Consider the following 22,442-nt stretch of genomic DNA (forward strand, 5'->3'; position numbering starts at 1 on the left):
TGGAGAAAGTTAACAGAAGGAAAGGGAGATGGCCAGTCAGGCATGTAGCACCTGCCGGTGACCTGAATTCCTGGCCCTTTTCTGAACCCGATGACTGTGCCAGCATTGGCCTGGGGCGCAAAGACCCCGAGCCCCTCTGCCTTCTCATTCTCGGCCTGTCACCTCCTCTATGACTGTCATTCCCTGGAGCCCACATGCCTCTGGTGCTGCGGAAGTCCTGCTGGCCTGATGAAACCCGCCCCCGCCCCCGCCCCAGGGTGGCACAGACCCCAGGGCAGGTGGAGGAGCCAGCCAGGGGAAGGGATCAGGGCTTCCCCCAGTCAGTGCAGGCCCAGGGTGAGAAGGAACAGGGGCGACTTCTTCAGGCTGAGCATCACCAAATAGCGGATCCTCTCCCCTTCCTCCCACCCATGCCCAGCCTAATATTTCGCAAACTAGTATTTATTGAATGCAACAATGAGTAAGCCAGGGTGGTGATCGCAAGTAGACGTTATTATGCCACATCATTTGGAGGAAACTGAGGCCCAGAGGGGTTTACCCACGTGCTCAAAGTCCTGCAGCCAGTGGGTCCTGTGGCTGAGAGGCAAGCCCGGGCCTCTCTGGTCCTCCCTTCCCTCTGGCCTGATCCTTCCCCCAGGACCGCAGTCCTTTAAAAATGAGCCTGACTTGATTCTGGGGACCAGAAGCAGAGTCTCCCTGCTCCCAAGTCCTCCGGCCCCTTAACTGTGGCCAGTGCCCCTGTGCATCTGACTCCCGCACTGCAGGGCGAGGGCAGCTGGGAAGTTGTGTCCTATGTTAAGAGCAGGCCACCAGCTAACTCAGCATCCCTCTTCTGTTCAAAAGCTTCTCAAAGCCCACCCACTGTGAACTTCCCATACAAGCAAGCCTCCATCGACCTTCAACTGCCTTCCCAGTCTCAACGCCCCTGTGACTTCCAGCCACTCCCCTCATTTCAGCTAAACTGGACTGGTCTATGTTCCCCCGAGGAGGCCTGCATTTCCCTCCCCCTCCCCCTTTGCACGGGCTCTTTCTTCCCCCGACACCTCCTCCCAGCCACCTTCACCTGTCAGAATCCTGTGTCTCCTCTGTGACCCATTACAGATGCCACTTCCTCCAAGTACCCTTTTAATGTGAATTCAGTCTCCTTCACAGGGTTTATAGTTCTCTAAAGAACAACTCACTCCCCCAGTCTATTCTGAGCTCCTGAATGCAGTGTCCCGCCTCGCTCCTCTGTGTATCTTCCACGGGGCTCAGCTTGGGGCCGGCTCCCAGCAGGCCTGGTGGAGTTGAATCGCCTCCCCAGCAGCATCTCTCAGAGGCGGGTCTTGCAGCCAGAAGCCTGGGGTGGCTCAAAACAAGATGTGCATTTCCCAGGGTGCCAGGTTTTCTTGAGCAAGGAAGGCTCTGTCCCTCTCTGAGGCTGCTTAGAGGTGCCAGCCCTGTCACCAGGAATCAGGAGAAATCCTGCAAAGATGGGTGAGCAGAGCCAATGAATGTCCCACCCACGGCATCTGGAGCCACTTCCTTCCTGGAAGGAGAAGAAAGTGGAAAGGGGAGATTCAACCTCCCACTGCAGGGAGGGTGTAGAGAGCTGGGCCTCAGGTAGGCAGACCTCCCAGAAAGAAGGCTGCTGGGTGACAATCTGGAGCCCTGGGGGACACCTCCTCCCTTCTCCTCTGCTCCTTCCAGCCTCTCCTCTGTGAACCGCAGACTTTCATCCCCTCCGCCCTTTCTCTCTCCTTCCTCACCTCCTCTTCCCCCATCTCTCATTCCTTTATCGCATGACCACCGCTCCCCTGGACTCCGCTGCAGAAAGAACATGCGTGACTCTGAATTTCCATCCCTTATCTTGCCATTCCAGGCCTTCCTGGTGGGCTGCCAGCACACCTCCCCAACCCTTCCCGCCTCCAACTCTCCCCCCTCCTTGAGCTTTCCCGCCACTAGACTCTGTTCCTGTGATTCCCTGATTCCCTCAGCCCACGATGACCTTCCCACCGGCTCTCTTCATCTCCCCCTGTGGAAGTCCTGCCTCTCCACCAGGCCCCCTCAATTCCACTGTCTGATCCCCAGGTCAGAATACATCACATTTTTCCCTAGGTGCCCACCGGGCTATTCCTTCCCATCCGGGGCTTACTACACTCTGCCCTGGATAGAAATTTGAATTTCTATGAAATATGATTATTACAATAATAGTAATCAAAATCTTTGTTTACCAATGAGTCGTTTTCCCCTTCCACTAGATAGAGTTGGCCCTGGGAAGTGGTTGCCCCCAGGGGACTTTATATCCCAGCCCCCACGGCAGTAAGATGAGGCCATGAGGTGAGTTCTCACCAAGGGAAGGTGAGCAGAAGAGCAGTTAGGAAGCTGATGAGTTGGTGTGGCTTCTCCACTCTCTCTTCCCCATCCACTGCCTGGATGCCAAAGGGCAAAATGATCTTGGAAGCCACATGTTAAAGATGGCAGGGCTGTCAGCATCTTGGTCTCTGGATGAGCCCTACTGCCAAACTGGTATTTCCCGAGACCATTACAGGAGAAGAAACAGATTTCTTTTTTTTTTTCAATTGAAGTACAGTTGATTTACAATGTTGTGTTAGTTTCAGGTGTACAGCAAAGTGATTCAATTATACATATACATATTCTTTTTCAGATTCTTTTCCATTATAGGTTATTATAAGACATTTAATACAGTAGGTCCTTGCTGTTTATCTATTTTTTATATAGTAGTATGCATATGTTAATCCCAAACTCCTCATTTAGCCCTCCCCGACCCCTTTCCCCTTTAGTAACCATAGTTTGTTTTCTGTCTGTGAGTCTATTTCTGGTTTTTAAAAAGTTCACTTGTATCTTTTTTTTAGGTTCCACATATAAGTGACATCATATGATATTTGTCTTCCTCTGTCTGACTTCACTTAGCATGATAATCTCTAGGTCCATCCATGTTGCTGCAAGTGGCATGATTTCATTCTTTTTTTATGACTGAGTAACAGTCCATTTTATATATATATATATATACCTCTTCTTCTTTATCCAGTCATCTGTTGAAGGACATTTAGGTTGCTTCCATGTCTTGGCTATTGTAAACAGTTCTGCTATGAACACTGGGGTGCATGTATCTTTTCAAGTTAGAGTTTTATCTGGATATATGCCCAGGAGTGAGATTGCTGGATCATATGGTAATTATATTTTTAGTTTTTTAAGGCGCCTCCATACTGCACCTTAGTGGCTACACCAATTTACATTCCCACCAACAGTGTAGGAGGGCTCCTTTAAAAAAACAAATTTCTGTTGTCGCTTACCAATTATACATTCTGGGCTGTTGGTTACACCAGTTAGCCTATCCTGACCTATGCGAGTAGCTGCCAATTTCCTGAGCATCTACTATGTGCCAGGAACTATATGAAGTACTTTTACATTCATTACCTCACTTTATCTTTACAGCACTTCTATAAGGGATCTGCATGTGGTTATGTCCCTATTTTACAGATGAGAAAACTGAAGCTTAGAAAGGTTAAGTAACTGGGTCAAAGTTACCCAGTTAATAAGCTGCGTGCAGAGCCAAGCCATCGATAGTGAGTTTGGTACACATCTGATCTCCTGCCCTAGATTATTGTCACTAGGAAGGTCAGACTGAAGTTCTTGTCACGCCTTACCCCCAGCAGATGACTCACACTAGATTTTTTTTTAATGTAATTGCTTTTCAGCTCCCATTTTCTTTTTTTTTTTTAACCTTTTTGTTTGTTTTTTGAGGGGGAAGGTAATTAGGTTTACTTGTTTACTTATTTTTAGAGGAGGTACTGGGAATTGAACCCAGGACGTGTATGCTAAGCATGTGCTCTACCACTTGAGCTACATCCTCCCCTCTTCAGCTCCTGTTTTCTGAACCTGCTAGGTCCTACGCAGAGTGGAGGGCACATCACATGTCACTCTGATCATCACAGGAACCCTGCCAGGTGGGTATTTTGCTGTCCAGGAGCAGGCTCTGCGACTCTAAGTGACCTGCCCAAGCAGCCAAGTGTGGAAGGAGTGAGGTCTGAGGAGCCCTCACCTCCACTCCACCCTGCAACCTTGTTGGGACACTTCTGACCTGAGAGGCAGTTGGGGGGGGCAGGCGTGGGGATGGAGGACTGCATGTGTGCGTGCATGTGTGCACGCACATATCCTGCGTGTGTGTATCAATGTTTCACCACTTTCCATCACTGAGTCTGGTTTCCTTTCTTCAGGGAAGAGGGTGGAGTATGACCGAAAGTGGAAGGGAAGAGGACTCCTCAGGCTGAGGGATTAAAAGATCAGGAAACATCAAAGTCCTTAGGAACTGTAAGTATCGTGGCCAAACCACCAGCTTCACCCAGGAGGAAAGCAGCCCAAAGAAAAGGCTTTGCTCATTGAGTTGGGATTAAAGCCTGCACTTCTAAAACCCCACCAGTGCTCTTTGCACTCACCCCTCTGCCCTAAAGCAGGGAGGAGCCAGAGCAGCAACAGTTTCATGGCTCAGCTCAGGGGTCACCTCCTCCAGGCAGCCTTCCTTGGCATCTCTACTGCTCCCCTGTACCTCAGTGCTTTACACACCCACTAGACTGCGAGAGGGCAGAAACAGGTTCTGTCTTTGTCACTGTTGCCTCCCCAGTTCTCAGGAGACCTGGCACCTGGTAGGAACTCGATAAATATCTGGGGAACCAACATCCAAAGGAGTGAATGGATAAACCACGTGACTATACATGCTATTATACATAATAATGGCCTCATGCCTACACTGTGCTTTCATTTCTCAAACCATATAATCTCAGTGGAACCCCGTGAGACCCCTGTGACAAGAAGAGTGGCATCAAGTGCACACACATGCACACGTACACACACGCGAACCAGCACATGCAGCTCCCACCCGTGTATGTGTGTAAGTGTACAGAGATATATAGACCCATCCCCTTCCTAGCCAGCGACATGAGGATGCCATGACATACCGTTTCCTGTCTTGTCTGCAGAAACGGAGGCCTCCCCTAGCCCAAGACACATACACACACACACACACACACACACTACATCTGGTCCTTGGCAAGTGGCAAGTAGCAAGCAGAGGGCCAGTTTTCTGCTTTAGCTGGGGGAGAGCAAAAGCAAGCCAGCCGTCCACAAGGGGGCATCCAGAGACCGTCAGCTTAATGTCTCAGAGCCAAGGTTACAACTTACTTGGCCTCAGAGAGACAAGGAGTCCTGTGGGAAAAACTGAGGAGCCTGGCTGGGGTCTCATACAGAAGCCAGAGAAAGAGATAATCAATCCCTGGAGAAACAGGACTGAGAGATGGAAACAGAGACTCAGAGACGCTAACAATGGTTATAATAGACACGCTAACAACGGTTGCTCCTAATAGTTATTCTTTGTTTACCACGCGCTGTCCCGTGTGCTGTCATCACTTAATATTCACTCAGTTCATCCACATCTCACCTCTGCAAGGTTCAGTATTACTAGGGTTCCTGTTTTACAGATGACAAAACAAATGACCCAGAAAGATTAAGTAACAAAGTCAGAATTTGAACTCAGGACCTGTCATCCACTGTTGACACTGCTAACCACTCACTCTGCCCCCTTGGTCTTGGACCTTCAAACCTCCTGCTTCTCAACCCAGGACTCCCCACTGGACCCCACTTCCCTCATCTCAGAGCCCTTACCGGTAGTTTTTGAAAGGCCTAGAAGCTGATTTCCTAGGAGTGAACAACTTATTGCCCTGAAGCTCCCTCATCATACACTCAATTGTTGATGTTGTGTTGGCGTGGCTCCTTTGAAAGCAATAAAGCAATTCTTAACAACACTCATAAAGCTGCTCCTCCCTGCTTGGACCCAATAATCTCATTCCTGGGAATTTATTCCAAGGAAATAATTCAAATGGAAGCCAAGTGTTATCTGCCTAAATACGTGCACTGGAGTCTTTCTTTAAAGGTCAAAAACTGGGAACCAGACTGGGGAAGTGGTTTAGTAAACTGGGACATCAACACAATGGGCAATCAGGCCTGGAAAACCACAGCTGTATGACTGTGCCGGGAACGGGGAAAATGCTTTTACTATACAATGCATCACCCTCATACTTCCCCCGAAAGAGCTAATTCAACAAATCCTGCTTATCAGAGAAGGAAGAGGGAGAAATCTCTGTTCATGTTCAAAATAGATTCTTAGCCTCCACTACTCCCAAAGAAATGGAAGACAAGCTGAAATGAAACAACAATAATATCACACTAAACAATCCTTGGCTTTTGAGTTTCCAAGGCCCCAGGTCCTGACAATCTACAGGATTTCCTGAGAATGAGTTGCATGATTGATTATCAGTGATTTTCACCTTTCACACTGTACTGTGGTGCAGTTCTCTATTAAATTCTGAAAAGATAAATAACTGATATCATTTTTGTTTTTAGACTGGACCCTGATGGACACCTATGCAGTCCATGGACCCTGGATGTTCCATATCCCCCCAAATTCATAAAGAAAAAAAAAACTTCAAAATTAGAGTGCCCACTATGATTTCGAGTTATGTGAATATATGTGTTAGGATGGTGACAGGTACAGTGGGCCTTTTCCAAATTGAACTATTGCTGCAAATTATCCTAAAGCTTAAGGGTTGAAGATCATGAATCCAGGAACAGCTTAGCTGAGTCCTCTGTTTCAGGCTTCCTCGCAGGCAGCAATCAAGGTGTTGTCCAGGGTTGTGGTCAATCTCAAATCTCCACGGGGGGGCGGTCCTCTTCCAAGCACACTCACATGGCTGTTGGCAGCATCCAGTTCCTTGTGGGCTGTTGGACTGAAGGCCTCGATTTCCTTGCTGCTTGGTGGCTGGAAGCCACCCTCAGTTCCCTGGCCCGTGGGCCTCTCCATTAGGCAGCACCAACATGGCGGCCAGCCTCATCCAAGCAAATAATAGTAGAGTCTCGGAGAGTGAGTGGGAACAAGATGTAAGTCACAGTCTTTAGTGGCCTAGTTTCAAGAGTGGCATCCTCTCACTTTTGCCATATTTTGTTCATTAATAGCAAGTCCCTGGGTCCAGCCCACACGCAAAGGGAGGAGACGATACAGGACATGTGGTGTGCCAACCACGAACTTGAACATTTATAGAATCTTCTCCATCACAAAAACAGTATTTTCAAACACTACTTGTCTAATACGGAGATTTTTCTAAATCTGTCAGTGAACTCCCACACCCATTTCTCACCAGCCACACTCCCCCGTCCCCTGCCTCCATGAAGATGATGTCCATGTCCTCAGACTTAGCAGAAAGCCACTCACAGCATGACCTTGGAGGAGGGCAGCAGTTGTGTGAGGATAGGGGTAACTAGGCACTTCCAGAAGCCAAGTGTCAGAAGAGTAAGGCAACCCAGGGCTCCACCTTTGAAAAAGGCTCAGTAACAGAAAAAGAATCTGAAAAAAATGTATATATATGTATATGTGTAACTGGAAAAAAAAAAGTCTGAATTTAGAAAACTAAGTAAGAGGTGCTCATTCCACATTATCAAAGGAGATTGCTTGTAGAGAGCGTGCTTAGCACACATGAGGTCCTGGGTTCAATCCCCACTAATGCCTCTAAAAGTAAGTAAGTAAATAAACCCAATTGCCCCCCCCCCTCAAGAAACAAAACAAATCAAAACAAAAACTATTTTTAAAAAAGAGAAAGAGATTGCTTTGAAAGAAAGGAAGGAAGGAAGGAAGGAAGAGAGGAAGAAAGGAAGAGAAAGAAAAGAAAAGAAAGAAGAGAAGAAAAGAAAGAAAAAGCTCCAGATGGTTCCTGCCCTGAGGGCATTCTCATTGCTTTTTTTCCTTAACCAGCCCAGCAAGGCCTGGCTGGATGTGGCCTCTTCTACGCTCTCCAGGCTCAACTCATCCCTTTCTTTTAGCTTTCAACACTCCAAGCACACCGGCATCTTCTCTGGTCTCAGGCCAGGCTCCTTCCTCCTCACTGCATTTGCTAGTCCTCTTTCCTCTCCAGGACCCCCATCCTGCCCTCAAACATCACCTGCTTGACTCCTACTTCAGCCTCAGCTTGGCCCTCGCCTCCTTGCAGAGGCCTTCCCTGAGTCTCCAGACAAGGCCACTTCCTCTCCCCGGAGATTTCTGATTCAGACCAGGGGTAGCATTTACTAGGAGCCAAGCCCCGGGTGATTGTTTCAATAGTGCCCTTTGGGAGACCCTGCCCACCCACCACTGTCATGGGCTCTCACAGCACTCTCCCCACTCCAGTCTTACTCGAGACACCTGGAATGGGTTAGTTTGTTCCCTAAGGGTCAGGTCCACAGCTGTCGTGTCCAAGCTTGGTGCGAGGTGAGCGGTGAAGGGAGAGGCAGGCTGGAGGGAGGTGAACACGAACTCTTAGTGTAAAGGGGGTGTGGACTGAGTGAACACGTTGCTTCTGCTATGGGTAGGAGAGGGACTCAGCCTGGTTCTGGGGGAGGCAGGCCCTGCAGGACATGGAGGTTCCACTGAGAACAGTCAGGATGCCAGGGGAGAGTCAGGATCCAGGCTTAGAAGAGATCTTCCAAAGATCCTGTGGAAAACCAGGATCTTTGGACTTTTTCCGGAGCAGGGTGGGTTGCCCACAGCCCCACTGTTTGGGATTACTACTAGGAACCCTGAGATTTAGGGTTGCCAGATTTAGCAAATAAAAACATAGGTGCCTGTTAAATTTGGATTTCAGATAAGCAACAAATAACTTTTTTAGAATAAGTATGTCCCAAATATGATGCCGTCATCTTGTATTTCATCTGGCAACCCTGCCAAGGTATGAATTGAGTCTGAGGTGCCAAGGCTGGGGTCCTCAACTGTTCCAAGGGATTTCTGGAGAAAAGAACAAACCCATGGGCTCCAAATAGGCCAGACCCCAGCCATGCTGCTCAGAAAATGGCAGCAGTCATCACTACTATAACAGTTCAACATTGGAATCAACCCAAATATCCTTCAAGAGGAGTGCACTAGTTTTCTAGGGCTGCTATAGCAAATACTACAAACTGGGTGGTTAAAAAATAACAGAAATTCATTGTCTCACCATTCTGGAGGCGAAAAATCCAAAATCAAGGTGTCAACTAGGTCATGCTTCCTCTGATACTGTGGGTAGAATCCTTCCTTGCCTCCTCCTGACTTCCAGTTGTGGCCATTAATCCTTGGTTTCCCTTGGCTTGTAGCTACATCATGCCAGTCCCTGCCTCTTTCATCACATGTCCTTCTGCCCGTGTCTCTGTTATCTTCTTACCAGTCACATTGGATGAGGGCTCACCCTCATCAAATAAGACCTCACCTGAACTCATTCACTGCAAAGATCCTATTTCCAAATAAGATCACATTTACAGGTACCAGGGATCAGGACTTCCACATATCTTTTGGGGGGGGTTACAAGATTCAACCCATAATAACAGGAATGGATACATTAGGGGAATGGATGAGTTAGGAAAAAATCACGGAAGGATGTCCATTACAGATCTTAGAGCTAAAAAAAAAAAAGTGCAAGAAAAAAACAGACGTAGCATGATCCCCTTTTTGATCTTAAAAACAAAACTTATATATGAGCCTTTCTTTTAAAAAAATGTTTTTCATTTATTATTGCATTATTTAATTATTTTTATTTTAGCAGGGCAAGGTGGGGAGGTAATTAGTTTTATTTATTTTTTTAGAGGGGGTACTGGGGATTGAACCCAGGACCTCTTGCATGCTAAGCACACACTCAACCACTTGAGCTATACCCTCCCCACTGTATGGGCCTTTCTGAGTGATTATTACTTTTCAGTTATTCAGTCACACAAATATTTACTGAGCTTACAGCAGGGATACAGCAGTGAATAAGGCAGGTCCCATCCCTGCCCTCCCAGAGCACACAATTCCGTATGCAGCTTGCTGGAAGGAAGCATGTCCGTCTGTTATTTCTATTTCCAAGTGAGCTTGGAGAGAGAAAGAGAAAATTTTTTTCATTTATTTTTTCTATAGTTCTTGAAGTTTTAAAACAAGCATGTTATTAATTTGCAACTTTTAAAAAAATGTTTAACCTTTTTTTCATCCAAAAGCCCAGCCCTTTGGAGGCTTCTTTGTTATGTCTTCCTGAACACGGTGACACATCTGCATGAGGAGTGGCACCGCCATGTGCAGCTGGCTGTTGGATCAACCAGCAAGGCTTTCTCTGAGTAGGGGTAAGTGAGAACTGGGAGGAATATTTACACAATCCAACTGCTCACTTATTAAAGTTTTATTGAACTTGTAATTGTACATTTATATATGTGTTTATTGGATGTCTGTCTCTCCTACTAGACTCTGACTTCCAAGATGGCAGGGCTATATTTGTTTTGTGAAACATTTTATAACCAGCCTCCAACACAGCACTCGACACATACTAGATACTCAATAATAAAAGTATGTTGACCTCCTACACTGTTAGTGGGAATGTAAATTGGTGTGGCCACTATGGAGGACAGTATGGAGGTTCCTTAAAAAACTAAAAATAGACTTACCATATGATCCAGCAATCCCACTCCTGGGCACATATCCAGAGAAAACCGTAATTCGAAAAGATGCATGCACCCCAATGTTCATAGCAGCACTATTTACAATAGCCAAGACATGGAAGCAACCTAAATGTCCACTGACAGATGACTGGATAAAGAAGATGTGGTATATTTATACAATGGAATATTACTCAGCCATAGAAAGGAACAAAATAATGTCATTTGCAGCAACATAGATGGACTTGGAGACTGTCATACTAAGTGAAGTAAATCAGACAGAGAAAGACAAATATATGATATCACTTATTTGTTGAATCTAAAAAAATGATACAAATGTTAACAAAACAGAAACAGACTCACAGACACAGAAAACATTCCTATGGTTACCAAAGGGAAAAGGGGTAGGGGAGTGATAAATTAGGACTTTGGGATTAACGTATATAAAATAGATAACCAACAAGGGCTTACTGTAGAGCACAGGGAACTATACTCAATATCTTGTAATAACCTATAATGAAAAAGAACCTGAAAAAAAATAGATACATTGAAGTTCTCAATCCAGGCTCTTACCATCAAAAAACAATAATAACATGATACACATTTCATAGTGAGAGGAACAGATACACAAGCAATTAAGCATAGAGAAGTACTGCTTAATAATAATCAAAATTTTAAACCCTTGTTTTCATCTCACTGTGGTTTTTCCCACTGGGGCTAAGTATTCAGCAGATGCTGGGGTTGTGGTTGCTGGTTAATCGCACCTCTTACTTCTGCAAGTTCTGATCCAGTTGAGAACTAGTCGCAGGAGACAAGTAGGGATTAAAATGTCAGCTTTATTGCTGGTCCAGATGGGCTGCAGGATGTGGCTTAGACCCAAAGCCCAAATGGGCTTCCTTTCCTTCTCCCCTGATTTGACCTCACCCACCCACTCGCAGCAGAGCAGCTGGAGTAGTGAAGTCCTCCCGAGCAGAGGCCAGGCCTGCCCTAGTGCTCATTGCCTGGAAGAGGCAGGAGCAGTGAGAGGCGCATGCTGCTTGTAGTTCGATCAGTCCCAGAGAGAGAGCCAGGAATGGGCTGAACGATGCACACTTGGTACCTTCTCCCAGCCCCGCCAACCCAAGAGGTCCCTCCTCCTCTCCCAGTGAGAAACCAGAAAAGGGATGCCAAGAAAATTGAGAAGCTTCTTCCATTGCTTCCAAAAGGATGTAAGTGCCTGTTTTATGGGCTGAGAGGAGAATGAGGAGACGAGAAAATTGTCCCCCTTAATGCTAGCCGTCAATTCACCCAACAACTTTTCATAGAATCAAAAAATCTAAAAACAAAAAATTGTTCCAAGAAGTGGCTCTGAGGTTAAAGTTTGTGTCAACTGAAGGTGAATTGACTAAAACAAAGCAAAACAAAACAAAACAACCAGAAAATGAAACAATTGGTAACTTAAACTAATAAGGGATATATTTTTCTTATGCAACAGGAAATGCAGAGACAGACAGTCTTGGGTCTGTGTGATGCCACCCAGGGAACAGGGCTCCTTCTGTCTTTCCGCTGCTGCACCATCTTCACCAAGTGGCTTTTGTTCTCAAATGCACAGGATTTTTCCTCCACCTGGAGGCACCTTACCTACATCCCAGGTAAGAGGAAGGGCTATAAGCAAAGGGACAGCTGTCTGTCTCTTTTATCAGGAAAATAACGGCTTTCCTGGCAACTCCATTCAGGACATGTGTGTTTTCATCTTATTGGCCATAACTGTATTACTTGTCCCACCTCTCCCGAAGGGCACCTTTGAATTTAATTTCTTACTTCATAAAACTGCATTCTTTCAAAAAAAAGGAAGAATAAGAATGAATGTTGGAGAGCAGAATGATCTGCCACAAAGGTCATGTAACAATGATAAAAGAAAACATAGAAAATATCATCAAAGAATTGCTTTTTTCCAAAGATCTAAGTGGGCTGAGTTTGTGTGTGTGTGTGTTTGTATTTTTCTTTTTTGGCCAACACTCAAGAAAGAGATTATTCCCTGTGCAAATACTTTCAGAGCATAAAAAGATAGAAAAGCGAGCAAGAATCCTGATCCATAAAACCAACAAAGAGAAAACAGACATCAAATTTAAAAATTAGTTAATTAATTAATTAAAATTACATACCAAGCTAACTTGCAAGCAGACAAAAATCCCATGTTTCTCCTCCCTCTTGGTTTCTCCCTTGTGTTATTGTAGCACATCCCCAGATGACTTCCTAAGAAAGAGTATGTGGGGAGTAAAAGCTCTTAGTCCTTGCATGCCTACAAATACCCTTGATCTGCCCTGGTACTTAACAGACAGTTTAGCTGGGTATTGAATTCTAAATTGAAAGTCATTTTCCCTCAGAATTTTGAAAATATTATTCCATTGCCTTTGGCATACAGCACTGTGGGTGAGAAATCTGGTTCATTTCTGGTTCTCATTCTTTTGTAGGTGACTTTTTTCTCTCTCTGGAAATTTTAGGAGACATCTTCTCATGTTCCTGGGTATTCTGAAATTTCAAAACTTTGTGTGGTCTGGATGCTGGGGACTTGAACTCAGTCTGAAGACTAGAGTCTTTTTGGTCTGGGAAATTCTGTTCTATTATTTATTTGAACATTTTCTCCTGCTTTCTCTCTTCTGCCTAAAATACTTCTCAATCAGACCTGGACCTCCTGCATTCTTTTGTCTCATGTCTTTTCTCTAATAAAATTCTGCTTCTTTCCCTTTGGGCTTTACTTTCTGACAGATAACCTTGACTTTAACTTTCCATATTTCCACTGAATTTGAGTTATATTTTTATGGCCAGGGACTTTTTGTTCTCTAATTATTCCTTTTTCATAGCACTACTCATGTTTTAGAGATATGGTGTCCTCTCGAATTCTCTTTTTAAGTTTTCTTTTACCTATAAATTGTTTCTGTTTCCTGAGAGGTTTCTTTTTCAGTTCATTTATCTTAGTCCTTCTATTTCATACTTCAGATTTCCTCAGATAGCTTCTGGCTCCTGGTTGCCTATTCATAGCTAAGAATGAAGCACTGGAAAAGTTTCCTGGAAACTCTGTGTACCCAGATAACAGAAAATCAATGGTAGGCTTTGTTCTAGAGCAAGCTGGTCTTTATGTTTTGGGACTTCTAAATGTCAGCCTACAATGTGCTTGACTCTATGATGCCACCTTAGAAACAGCTCTCCTAGTCTTCCCCAGTTTCATTTCTTTAAAGACCCTCCACTTTATTCTAAAAGATACATGCACCCCAATGTTCATAGCAGCACAATATACAATAGTCAAGACATGGAAACAACCTAAATGTCTATCAACAGATGACTGGATAAAGAAATTGTGGTATATTTATACAATGGAATACTATTCAGCAATAAAAAAGAAGAAATTATGCCATTTGCAGCAACATTGATGGACCTGGGGATTGTCATTTTAAGTGAAGTTAAGCCAGAAAGAGAAGGAAAAATACCATATGATATCACTCATATGTGGAATCTGAAAAAAATAAAGAAAGAAAAAAGAGGACACTAATGAACTCACCTACCAAAAAACAGACTCATTAGACATAGTAAACAATCTTATGGTTACCAGGGAAAGAGGGTGGGAAGGGGCAAATCTGGGAGTTTAAGATTTGCAAATGTTAACCACTATGTATAAAAATAGATTTAAAAAACAAATTTTTTCTGTATAGCACAAGGAACTATATTCAATATCACGTAATAACCTTTAATGAAAAAGAATATGAAAATCAATATATGTATATATATACATGACTGGGACGTTATGCTATATACCAGAAATTGACACATTGTAACTGACTATACTTCAATTAAAAAAAAAAAAAGACCCTCCGTTTTAGTGGGGAGGAGATACGGGGAGGGGAGGGATGGGGCAGAGCTGAGTACTCTGCATATGAGGGTCAGAGAAGTCTATTGTCTCATTTATAGACTTCCAATTAGACCCCCATTTTCAGCCACATTTCCCCTTCTCACCCTCCGTTGCGCCCTCATATACGAGTCTCAAGCTTCTTCAGGCTTCTGTGGGCAGGTCAGCTCCCACCTGCCTGCAGATACTGCCTTGTGTATTCCAGCCTGCAGCTTCCTCTGCCCTCGTTCCTCAGTCATGACTCCTCCAGAAATGGGTTGAGATTTCTCTTGTTCACAGATGCCCTTCCCTCAACTCTTTTATTTGGAAAGAATTATATTTATGATTTCTTTCTAAGACATTTCTGGAGCAAGAGGAGATAAGCCCGGTGCATTCAGTCACCCACCAGTAACTGGAAGTCCCACCTGCCTTGTAATGGAGGGTGGGGGGTGGGGGTGGGCACAGAACTGTGTTCTCTTCTACCTTTTTTTTACATTTTTACAATTTTACAGGATAGACCTGAGCAGTGTGGAAAGTCTTTCTAATTAATGTTACATTTACAAGACATTCAAAAAGATGCACAGAGATGAAAGGAAAACTTTTTAAAAATTACATAACACCTTTGAGTGTGTGTTGATTAATTTTTTTAACTGTGAAACTAAAATCACACATGTCCCTAAAGCACCTCCTCAGAATCCTAAAAGTTTCATAGAATATAGCCAAGAAACCACTGGTCTAGTGAAAAAAGCATGGAATTGGGAGTCAGACAAACCTGATTCAGATCCTGGCTCAACCATCGGTTCTCTCCAAACATTACTTCCCTCATCAGTACCTACCTCCTTAGATTACTGAGAGGGTTAAATGATCATGGGTTAACAGCACACAGGCAGAGCACCTGGCACGGGACCTGGTGATTAGTAGGTGCTCAGTAAATGCTGGTTATTAGTCTTCATACTGAACTTCCCAACACGCTCCACTTTGGTGTGCTATTTCCACCTCCCACCTTCTCCAGCTCATTGAGTGCCTGCTCAGCCTTCAAGGTTCAGATCAGACATTCCCACATTTACAAAGGCTTTGCCCACCCTCCAGAGGATCCACTGTTCTGTCTTCTGTGCCACCCCTGGCCCTGGAACATGTTCACACCTCCATTGTAGCTCTTATCTCTCCGCATCAGAGAGAGCTGTGGGCACATCTCTCCCTCTGGCGGAGGATTCCCCCAAAGGCAGCATCCTGATCTTGTTTCCTAAGCTTCCCACCCACTGCACCCACTACAGTAGCTGGCACACAGTAGACACTCGGTAAATGCTAGAATCAGGTTGAATTGCAACACACTAAACTGAATGGTGGAGAACCCGAAATGACTGCCAGTCTGAGATACAAAACCCAAGCTGTGACCCAGGCAGACAGATTCTAACTTGCCCACAACGCAAACACCTTGTTCCTTTCCTGCGGGAGTTTCTGAGCTGTTGTCATAATGACCTCCGCCCCCAGTCCTGCCACTTTGCCGAACACAAGTAAACACATTCAGCTCTGGGAGACAGAACTTTGGTTTGGCTCGGCCCTCTCCCCACCCCATGAGACAGAGTCAGGAGGACCAGACAGAGCTCACCTGGATTTATGGGAACCCAACTGGGTGGGGTTAGGATTTTTTATCCTCAAGAATGACACATTTAGCTCTGGGGCTGGGCTGGGCAGATGCTTTTTCTGTTATTCTCTTTGCCATCTTGGACAGCACATGGCAGAAGGAAGCATTTTGGACCCCAACCTCTCCCCTCTTCCTCTGTCTGCCTTCATCTCTTACACAGGAGGGATCAGGCCATTAATTAAGCAAAACAGAGATATGACACAATCTGTGTGCAGGACCCGGTTCATGCAGACCACCCATATTGGGGGGTCACTGGTGTCATCAAGAATGCAAAGTCACTGTCCTCAAGGAACCCCTAGTCTTAGTGGGAGAGGGAGGGAGACAAAGTCTAGTCCCAGCCTTTTCTGTTGTGTGTGTTGGAATCGGGTTCTTCTTCTTCATTCTGGAGGTCCCTCAGTCAGGGATGGGATGGGCCAGGGGAGGTTTCTCATCTTGACTGCTCCTGGGTTTCACTACATTTGACCCCAGAAGTATTGACATGTGGTCACACTCATACTCCAGAAACACCCAATCCAGTGTGCAGGACAGAGCATGTGCATCATCCAAAACTGAGCAGATACAGCCCCAGTCGTGGTGCCTCCTGTGTCTCTACTGGGTGCCAAACGTGTGACACCTGTATCACTTATGTGGTCATCACCCAAGTGGTCCAGTCTCAAAGCTGTGTTATCATCCGAAGTGGTAACCAAAAACCAATCATTTCAAAGCCACTCGGTTTGTTTGCTTGCATTCCTTGACCCTAACAAAAGGGATCCGTGGGTCACAGTGATGCTCTGTCAGTCTTCTTGCTCCCACCTGCTCTCCTCCCTAACATGCTGCAACTGCTCTCAAACCTCCCTCCTCCCCTAGTCTTGCCCCTGCTCCTTCTTCATCTCTCTTTCCTCCCCACTCTATAGCACATCTGCCTAAGGATTATTCTGACAAATCAGCACCCTCCTTAGAGGCCGAGGGAGGCAAAGAAACTGAGTAAGTCAAGCCAGAATTTTCTCCAATGGGCAGGGAGCAGGCGAGGCCCAGGAATAACACTCAGGCACTAATACCTTCCATCCTGTCATATGTATATTATCTCACTGAAGCCTCCCAACCACTTTATAAGGTCGATGCTGTTGTCCCCATTCTATAGATGAAAAGGCTGAGTTCAGCAAGTAACACGTGACCAACAGCATGCCATGGATTAGCAGGAGAATGGGGACTTGAACCCACGACTTCTGGCTTCTGTGCCTGGGGAGATATGGTCACGAAAAGGACAAATATCAATTAGCAGGGTGCCCAGAGGGAAGGAGTCGGGTGACTCATGGCTTTGAGGGAACGCTTTGCGGAAAGCACTCTCCAGGGAGTGGCAAATTTGTCCTCAATACCCCAGGATACGTATGTGTTTGGGTCTGTGTGCATCTGGGAGTCAGTGAGGTGACCACAGGGAGTTCCGCTCAGCCACGGTCCACTGCCCACAGCTCACAGGGTGGGGGGGAAATTCCCAGTGGAGCCACTCATCCCAGGGAGGTTCAGGGAGGACTGTGAGTCCACGCCTCCCACCGACACTGAGGAAGACGCAAGGGGACTCTGGCTGAGGGTCAGAGTGGACAAGGGGGCTCCTGGGGGCCAGACATAAGTCACTCACGGGCATCTTGGAACAGAACATGACGGTTCTGTCTTCAACAACACGAGCCGGGTATGGCAGAGAGCTTCGCCCCATTTTACAAGTGAGAAAAGTGAGGCCCAAAAAAGTTTCACCCCCAGCCTTACATCCAGACCTTCCTACTCCTACCACACCTCGGCCACTGGGGAGGGGTAGACAGGCCTATGTCCCACTCCCATGTCCCCCCACCCACACAAAAATGGGGCCTCCAATGGCCTCTGACCACCACCTCTTTTTATCAAGTGACTCTGGATATGAGCTCCTTTCGGGGGACCCAGGGAGCTTGTGCTCCTGGCTCGCTCCTCGGTCGGTGAATGGAGGGGACGTGACTGATGATAGCATGAGGGTAGGAGCTCTGGGCAGGGGGCCATCGGGGACCTCTTCCTGCTCTGCCCCAAACCAACACCCAGGGCGGCCTCCCTGCACTTCCCAGGACGAGGAGGAACTCTTTCACATGGTCTAGAACCCCCGAGGGGGGGAGGGGGACAGTGCAGGAGGACGGAGGGGCCGCCGTGGTTGGGGTGCTCACCCTTTTCCTCAACACCCAGCCCCCTTCAACTGGATCGCCTTTGACTCATCTGTTTTATTCGTCTACACTTACTGGCCAGCTTCTGGGTGAAGAGAGGGTCTGCCATCCTACCTTCTTTCTTTGGAATACCTTCTACGAGGTCTGTTTGTAAGCCTTTTCTGTTGTGTGTGTTGGAATCTGGTTCTCCCTCTTCATTCTGGAGGTCCCTCAGTCGGGGACGGGATGGGCCAGGGGAGTTTTCTCATCTTGACTGCTCCCGGGTTCCGCTGCAATTGACCCCAGAAGTATTGAAAATACGGCTTCTCTGTGAGGCTACCTCTCCTGGCCACCGGCCTCCCTGCTGTTCAGTATCTAAATCTTCAGCGCCTCCTCTCTTTTACCCCCGGTGGTTCTACCCTGCCCAATTCAGATGTGACTACCAAGAGTTGTTTTTTTTTATTTTTCTCAGTCTTTCTACAAGGGAATTTGTACAGAATAGTTCTGAAGTCCTCAAAACATAGCTGCCCCCATGCCCTCTGACCTGCCCGCGGTCCCCTGTGCATCCCTAGGCCCCACCTGGTCTTTTTCCTTCACTTGCACATTGGAGCCTATGAAAGATCTGTCTCCAGACTCCATTTTGAATGTAGAAGTTTCCACTGAACCCTTGTTGGCAATGAACTGCCTTTTTTCTCCTCTTTGTCACCTCTGCACAGCTGTGAAGCCCCACTGCCTTCTTTAAGGCCTCCAGCTCTGGTTCTCTGATACTTCATCCAAAGGCCAAGAGTGCTGAGATAAAGCGGGCGGGGGAAGCAGGTGTCTTATTGCCCCCCAAGTGCCCCTCCTCGTGATCTGAGGGGTTTGGATGAACACCCGGAGGTAGTAAGACCAGAGTAAGGACTGGAGGCTGCTCAGCTCACAGATCCGCGTTGGGGAATCCTTCCCTAAAGGAAGGCAGGGGGCTGGATTGGATGACCTTGGGCCATCAGTCCTGAGGGTCAAGGGTGGGGCTGCCACAGAGCCCCCGGTTCTGGTCAGCAGGGTCCCTTCTCCCTTCGATCTTCCAGGAGGACGTTCTTCTTCAACGTGTGCAGGTCTGGGTTGACAGGCTTGTGAGGCCGGGCAGGAGGCAGGGGAGGGAGCTGGAGGTGAGGGAGGCAGTGCACCCCAGGCAGACGGGAGGCCTGAACTCCACGTGTCCCCAGCAGCCCCATAAATCCACACCTCAACTCCAGCCATGGCAGGGAGTGGGCCCCGGGGCTTTATGGATGAAATGGGTGGAGTGGAGGAGCACCTGGAAGCCTGCGAACCCTCCGAACACCCTCCCCACCCCAACCCAGGGTCGAGTCCTGCTGGAATCACAGACAGTCCTCGGTACCAGGAGGGCTGCAGCCCCACACCCCCAACCACCACCCCGTACATCAGGAGGGTCCCTCAGAGCCTCCTGGGGAGCCTGGGGTGGGTGGAGAATTAGCGGGTAACAAGGCCACTGGGAGGGAACGGTCCTCCAGGCCTTGCCCCAGTTTCACAACAAAGAAACAGCCCTGCTCTCAGGGAGCTCCCACTCCAAGGGGGAGACCCAGGCCTTACTTGTGGGGGTGGGGGGTCAGGCTTGCTCACTGAGATACCTCAGGGCTCCTCCACGTCTCCCTCCCCCAGGGAAGGGTGAGGCTGAATGTGGAGGGTGGAGACCGTGAGTAAGCAGGGTCACCAAGGACCAGGCTTCCAAAGAAAGTGACTCAGAGGCAGGAAGAGGACAGTGGGAAGCCCTCACCTGGCCTAGTGGGCTCAGCCGCCCCGGTACCTGGGAGACCCCCGGGGCCTCTGCACACCCTCAGGTGCCACTGCTCCCAGAAAAGGGCCTCTGGAGGGGACAGAGACCCCCAGGGAACACAGGGAATACTCCTGGGGCCACGAGTCCTATAAATGCTGGTGGGGTCAGGAGGAGACCTTAATGAATTCCTCTCCCAGAGCCCTGATTTCTTTCTGCCAAACAAGATTTGCAGGAGAGCACCCACTGCAGACGCCCACCCTCCCTCCGCACATGTGCCCTGGACACGTGCCCTCTGACCCTCCCAGAGCACTTCGCACCCCACCCTGGCTGGTCTCCCTCCAGCCTGTCGTCCCAGGCAGACAGCAATCTGTCTAAAGGCAGAACCCAGCATGGCTCCGGCTCCCCAGGACACTTTTGCACAGAGCGGACTCATGGCAGGTGTCTGACAGCATTAAGTGAACCAATGACCTACTAGGTATAGTATTTCTTCAGGTTGGTCACATGCCAGCACGTCCACCACCCTAAAGCTGCACCCTCTCAGACCTGTCACAGCCTCGGAGCTAGTCTTCCAGTGTCCTCCCTTGACCCCCACGCCCATCCTTCAGCCATACTACAGCCAATAGATCTTTCAAAACAGCGTCATTTGGCTTCTTCAAACACCGTTGCTCCCTACTGTTCTTGGGATAAATTTAAATTCTCTAACCTGGTCTGCAAAGGCTGGCCCTTGGCTACATCTCCAGCCTTGTCACTGTAAGCCACATTCTTTGTGTACCAGCTGCACTGATTTTTCTTTGGCTCTTCAAGTGAAGTGCTATTGCTCCTACCTCAGGACCTTTGCACTTACAGTTTCACCACCAGCCAAATCTTTCTCTCTGCCTTCACCCTCTTTGCCTGCCTAATTCCTGTTGTCTTAGGGTGTCACAATAACTGTCTCCTTCTTGGGAAAGCCCTCCCTGATCTGTCAGAGGCATGGTACCCAGTCTCAAGGCAACCTCAACTTTTCCTTCATAGCGTCTTTCACAGTTTGTAATTATATATTTGCATGATTATTTCATCAAAGTCTATCCGCCTTCTGCCCCAAAGTCCACCAGCAGGATGTAGACCACTGCCCAGCCCCAGCTGAGGGACACACCTGACCTAGAAATATTCTGCACTCCAAGGGGCTGAGATATGGAAAGTCCTTGACCCAGAAGTTAGCCCCACCCTGTGCCAGAGGTGTGAGGAGATCCCGGAGGTGGAGGAGGCATGCATACTCACTCTGAAAGAGAAAGCTGAAGAATATTTGGAGAGGGAGATAAGGTGGCCAAAAAGCAGGAAATGAGCTGTGGGGAGCTGTTGGCTTGAGGTAGGGCAGTTTAGAATGAAGCTGTAGATCAAAGCCACAGGAAGTGGGCTGGTTTTTTCAGTAACTGAAGAATCTCATCAAAGCCGCACTTTCCTGTCTGGGTGGGGTAGGCAATTCATTCACTTATTCGTATTTATTTGTGTATTCTGTACGTTATCATAGGTCATCTAACAAATATTGATGGAGTATCCTTCCCTGTGCCAGGCCCTGGGGATCCAGTGATGAGTTAATAAAGTAGATCCGACCCCTATTCTCTTGAATTGACAGGCGTCTTGCTTAGTGTCCAGACTCGTTTTCAAACTGCAATCTTGCAGTCCCTTTAATGAGTCACACCCAGCATTTTTAAAATGAAATACGGCACGCAGTGGAATGGGCTGCAATGGGATAGGATAGAAGGGAAAATATCCCTATAGCCCACACAGTCAGGAAAAGCACAGTTTCAGTTGTATACGGATTATGTGAATATAATGGATTTCTTACTGTGGGTTGCAATCAAAAAAGTTTTTGAGAAATGCCAGTCTGAAATAGATGTTATTTAAATAATTCCATAAGCCCATAACTAAAGTCTGAGATAGGGAGCATGCAGGGACAGAGAGCTATGGAGAACAGACCAGTACAACCCCATCTGGTCTGAGCTGGAGAGGGTCGGTGAGGGAAGTCTTCCCTGAGGAGAAGAGGAGGAGAAGGAGGAGGAAGGGGAGAGGAGGGGGGAGGGGAGGAGCTGTTAAATAGGCCTGTCTTGAGAGGCCCAGGGTCTGTTAAAGCAGAGACAGGCAGAGGAAAGAAACACGCGGGCCATCTGGGAGGAAGAAGCAGGGAAAAGTGAAGGGAAGGAGAGCAGAGTCCTGCGGTTCGGAGAGCAGAGGGGAGGATGGCGTGACATGAGGATGGAGAGGTAGGAAAAGGCCTTGTGAGGCTTGTTGAAGAGTTGGCCTTGACCGTAAAGGCAATGAGAAGCCACTGATGGGGTTATTCATCCATGCATTCAACAGCAGCTTACCAGGTAACCCCTTGACCTGCGGTCCTGATGCTGCAGACACAAAGGTAAAAGCACCGGCAAGCCACTCCCATGCCAGATGGGAGTCAAGACATGCGAGAAGAGGTCAAGGCAGACTTTTCATCCCAAAGGAGTAAACTAGTATGTTGGGTTGGTTCCTCCAGCGCAGACCCTGAGACAGGAATACACGTGCCAGTCACTTACTTGGCAGAGGTGATCCCCGGAA

At 47.4% G+C, this 22,442-nt stretch overlaps 1 long non-coding RNA gene across 4 annotated transcripts; it reads right to left on the reverse strand.

Annotated features, from left to right (window-relative positions):
• Positions 1-1,112: 1,112 nt before the first annotated feature.
• Positions 1,113-21,348, reverse strand: LOC140686085 (uncharacterized). 4 transcript variants are annotated; one of them, XR_012059580.1, is made up of 6 exons: positions 21,132-21,348; positions 18,236-18,390; positions 12,600-12,690; positions 10,465-10,606; positions 10,006-10,109; positions 9,545-9,900 (listed from the first exon to the last, which is right to left on the reverse strand). It is a non-coding gene; the product is annotated as an uncharacterized lncRNA (long non-coding RNA). The 4 variants fall into 4 exon arrangements; XR_012059583.1 differs by lacking the exons at positions 9,545-9,900; positions 10,006-10,109; positions 10,465-10,606 and adding an exon at positions 1,113-1,464 and having other exon boundaries at positions 21,132-21,337; XR_012059582.1 differs by lacking the exons at positions 9,545-9,900; positions 10,006-10,109; positions 10,465-10,606 and adding an exon at positions 11,133-12,271 and having other exon boundaries at positions 21,132-21,337.
• Between the last annotated feature and the right edge of the window lie 1,094 nt (positions 21,349-22,442).

The sequence above is a fragment of the Vicugna pacos genome, chromosome 16 (genome assembly GCF_048564905.1).
Source record: "Vicugna pacos chromosome 16, VicPac4, whole genome shotgun sequence".
Classification (NCBI taxonomy): domain Eukaryota; kingdom Metazoa; phylum Chordata; class Mammalia; order Artiodactyla; family Camelidae; genus Vicugna; species Vicugna pacos.